The 4,697-nt window shown below is 36.3% G+C and overlaps 1 long non-coding RNA gene across 1 annotated transcript; it reads right to left on the reverse strand.

Annotated features, from left to right (window-relative positions):
• Positions 1–854: 854 nt before the first annotated feature.
• Positions 855–1,488, reverse strand: LOC133850493 (uncharacterized). Its single transcript, XR_009895638.1, has 2 exons — positions 1,121–1,488; positions 855–1,068 (listed from the first exon to the last, which is right to left on the reverse strand). It is a non-coding gene; the product is annotated as an uncharacterized LOC133850493 (long non-coding RNA).
• Positions 1,489–4,697: the final 3,209 nt, after the last annotated feature.

Here is a 4,697-nt window from a genome sequence, read left to right on the forward strand (position 1 = left end):
CATAGAGTTACATGGTTGTGTTCCTACTAGTGGTATGTTTACCATATAGAGCATACTATTGCCGTTTGTTGTTATCTTTATTTTAGCAAATTCGAGTAATTCTTCTATATTGATAAACATTCCTTCTTCATTACTTAATATTTCTTCTATTTTATTTACTTCGATTTCTGATAATATAATTGAGTTTACAGTGTTGGTTTTTGCCCAGCTTATTGCATTTACTAGATTGTTTAAGTCATTTTTTAGAAGTTGAAGTTTGTATTTTAAAATTGATACAAAATTTTCTTTAATATCAGCAATAGTGTGTTTTAATATTGCGTTTGTTACGCGACTCATTTCATTTATTCCTGCAGTTAATTTTTATTGATTATTACCTGTCTATTGTTATTTTCTAGTTGTTCGTTCAATTTTGCTATTAGAATTTCATGATCACTTCTGTCCGGTGTACCGGCCAGCCATTTCCATGCTGTTCCTAAAGCATCTATGGATCTAATTTTTCGTTTGTTCAGTCTTAACCTATGTAACTCGTTTTTAATTATATTTAGTTCATATTCTAAGTATGGATATAATTGATGAGAGTAGCTAACGTTCTTTAATGACTCTTCTAGTTTTGAGGTCATTTCTTCGTATTCTTTTATGTCGAAAACATGGATTATTTTAAATGTACTCTCCTGGATTGCGGCGATTCCTGTTTTTATCGGGATTAGCTGTGAGTGTGAGTAATCTAATACGGTTGCCAATCCGTAGCATAATGGCAAAAAACCTGTGGACAAAATTACGTTTTTATATTATTTTTATGAACAATTTTTCCTGATTGAGTTTTCACTGTTGTATTGTTGTCTTTAGCTACGATCTCTTTTCGATATCTAGGGGTTATTTTGGACCCTAGTCTTTTGTCAATTTTAATAAAAATGGTTTCGCCTTTTTCATATTTTCTTATAGGGTTTCGTTTCTGATTGTGATAAGATATATCCTCTTCCTGTTTTTTGCTGATGTTATTACTAATCTGATTTCTTAAGCGTTCGAGTTCTATTGGGTTTGAATTAAATTGATTGCCAAAAAATATTTCTATAGGTTTCTTTTTCGTTGTTGAGTGGATTGAGTGGTTATATTCTTTTACTGTTTTAAAGATCAAGTCCTCAAAAGTGGCTGTCGACTCGTCTCGTTTAAGACACCTCAAGATTTCGGTCATAGTTGAATGAAATCTTTCTATTTGACCGTTACTTGTGGAAGCATACGGTGGGGTCGTGAAGACTTCTACTTTAAGTTGTTCTTTTAATAAGAACTTGATTGACGATGCGTTTAGAGCCTTTTCGTTGTCCATGACGACTAACTTTGGCATGCCAAATGCCATCATTACCTCCCGTAGGGGCGTTTTTAGATCTTCGGCAGCTCTTGATTTTACTATTTTTATCTGTGCGTATTTTGAAAATTTATCTATGGCAGTAAGTACTAAAGTTTTCTGTGTAGTGTATAGATCTATATGGATAATTTCTCCAGGGTAAGTAGGTATTGGGTTGGTTGGATTTCCCCATGTTGAGGATGCCTATCATACTTAGAAAGTTTGCAAGTTTCGCACTGCTTAGCAATAGCCGTTACTTTCTTTGTTAAACCTGGGAAAAAAAATTTGCTGAGAATTTGGATTTTGTTTTCGATTGGATTTCTATGAGCTCGAACATGGTCTTTGACGATTATCTCATTCTGGTCAGATTCTAAAGGAATATCCTCTACTTGGGTTTGTGTGTATCTTACTTTATAACTACTGAAATGAAAAGGGTAAATATTTTGAATTTTTCCTATTCTTTCAGAAGTAAGCAAACCGTTTACAATCTTTGGGTCAAGACTTTCTTTTAAGATTTTTATCAGGTCTTCTTCAGAGTACTCTCTCTTCTTTATTGTATGACGATGATACTGTGGAAATGGTAATTCGAAATCGTAAGATTCCTTATCTGAAGTCAGTAATAATAATTGGTTTTTGAATACGTTAATTGGAATGTTTGCACAAGGTATAAGATTGTGCGATGAACTCTCGTCGCTATGAATGGTAGCTGTGGTGCTATTTATCTGAGCACCTGGAGGATTTCTAGATAGGGCATCTGCCACTACGTTGGAGGTTCCTGGTTTGTATCTGAGTTCGTGATTGTACTCTTCAAGGTAGCTTTTCCACCTTTTGAGTTTACCATTATGATTTTTGTTGCTTAATGCAAAAGTTAATGGTTGATGATCAGTGAATATTATAACTTTAGAAGTACCGTAAAGGTACATGCGTAGACTTTGAAGAGCCCATACTATGGCCAACATTTCTTTTTCATTCGTGGCATAGTTTTCTTCAGTGCTATTTAGTGTACGCGAAATAAAAGTGATCGGTCTGCCATTCTGCTCTAGTACTGCGCCTATTGCGTAATTTGAAGCATCTGTTGTTAGCTGAAATTCTTTTGTGAAATCTGGGTATGCAAGAATCACATCTTGCGAAACTAAAGTATTCTTAATTTTTCAAATGCATTTTACAATTCTGGTCAAAGACTATGTTTACTTTATGAGAGATATTTTTGAAGAACGACCATTAACTCCTCTGAGTAGGGTTGTGAGTGGCTTTGCTAATTTGGCATAGTCACGAATAAAGCGTCTGTAATAACTTGATAGCCCTAGAAAGGATCTCAAATCCTTTAAGGTCTTTGGTACCGGAAAATTATTAATAGCCTTAACTTTTTCTTTGTTTGTTTTACCCGTTATTAGAAATAGTGAAGCCGAGGAAATCCACTTTATTTCTAAAGAATTCACACTTATCGATTTGTACCTTCATATTTGCTTTGGCTAAAGTGGAGAATACTTTATCGAGATCTTGGGTGTGTTCATCTTCAGATTTGCTAAAAATTATGATATCGTCGATATAGACATAGCATCTTGTTCCGATATGTTCTCGTAAGATGTCATCGAGAGCTCTTTGGAAAATAGATGGGGAGTTCTTTAAGCCAAACGGCAGTCTGGTGAATTCGAACTTTCCACCGTTTACTGAAAACGCTGTCTTCTCTATATCCTTTGAATTAAGCGGGATCTGGTGAAAACCTCTTTTCAGATCGAGCACTGTGAAATATTTATTTCTACCTAATTGAGCGATGATCTCGCCAATCTCTGGAATTGGGTATCGATCTGATATTGTTATAGAATTAAGTTTTCTATAATCTATAACAAGTCTATATTTCTTTTCACCAGATGAATCTGCTTTTTTCGGTACTATCAATACTGGGCATTATAAGGTGACCGTGAAGGTCTTATTATGCCATCATCGAGCAACTGATTGATTTGTTTCTCGACTTCTGGTCTTAGAGAGGCTGGGTATGGTAATGTCTGCTATGAGCTGGTAGATCTGTGTTTGTTCTGATTTGTCCTTGTACCGCAGTGGTGTACGTTAATTTTTCGTCAGGTTCCGAAAATAGTTCAGTATGTTTTTAACTATTTGATTGAGTATGTCTTTTTGACATACTGTCATGTGTTCTGTTCGGATTTTAATATGATTTACTGTCTGGGTTGCCAATTGCTTTATCTTTACTTTATAATTACCTTTTATAACCAGAATATCATTCTTTACGTCGATCACCGCATCGAGTTTTTTTAGTGTATCTTTAAGAGTGGGTAATAAGAAGAATTTAATTGGGTGATCAGGACAATTGAATAGACTAATGTGAGTGTGGTGGGTAATCGTAGTTTGCCCTCCAACGGAATTTGCAAAAAATGGCTTTTCGTTAAGTTTCGGATTCTGTATTAGATTTGTCTGAATATAGTTTTGGTTAGAACCGGTGTCAATTAAAATTTGAAAATTTTCCCGTCCCTCGTAGCACAATTGAAGTAAGGCAACGAAGAACTGTTCAATCTAAAAAATGGATATCGGAAGTATCGACTGTCTCTAAAACGTGGCCCTCATTGGTCTGATCGTCCTCTTCATATGAATTAGTTAATCCATTTTGTTCCCAAGCTTCGTAGTAGTCTTGTTCGGATGTCTCTTCAAGATAAGGAGACGGATACTCATTATCCGCGAATTGTTCGGCTTCTCCAGTGGATACATGGAATTGCCTTTGATACTTAAGAGGCTGGTTTGCTTGTGAAAGCGGCGGTGGTCTTTTTCCCGCAAAATTGTTATTTGGACGATTCATATAATTTATCCTATTCGACCTAATGGATGGATCTACGTCCATTGGTACTGGCTTAGGCTCTGGCTTTGGTCCGGTTGGACGAGGAGGTGGAATCGGATTGGTGACTTGAAGCGGGCGCTGTGTCTGATAAGGCCCTTGTCCCATTTGTGGTTGTTGCCTATATGTCTGGTATAAATGAATGGAGTAGGGTTACTCATGGTGGGTTTACCACTTGGATGGTAATAAAGTCTAAGGTCAAAGCTCTTCCAATTGGTTTGATTGTTATTGGATATTTTGTGGCTAGTTGGTAAAGATTGTCTTGGTGGTAGACTTGGTGGCATTTGTCTAGATCTAGGTGCGAACATATTTCTATGCTCTTGGTTTTCGAGTAAAGTACAGAGATGTAGGGCATGGCTTAGATCTCTTGGTTCCTTAATACCAAGATGTCTTGGTAAATCTCCATTGAGACCTCTCACAAAAATGTCTAGAGCTTTTCCGCGATACACGCTTGTTAATGCTCTTATTGCTTCCGGAGATTCCTCCGTTGCTCCGATCTGGTTCAAGATC

Source organism: Drosophila sulfurigaster, chromosome 2L, assembly GCF_023558435.1.
Source record: "Drosophila sulfurigaster albostrigata strain 15112-1811.04 chromosome 2L, ASM2355843v2, whole genome shotgun sequence".
Taxonomy (NCBI): domain Eukaryota; kingdom Metazoa; phylum Arthropoda; class Insecta; order Diptera; family Drosophilidae; genus Drosophila; species Drosophila sulfurigaster.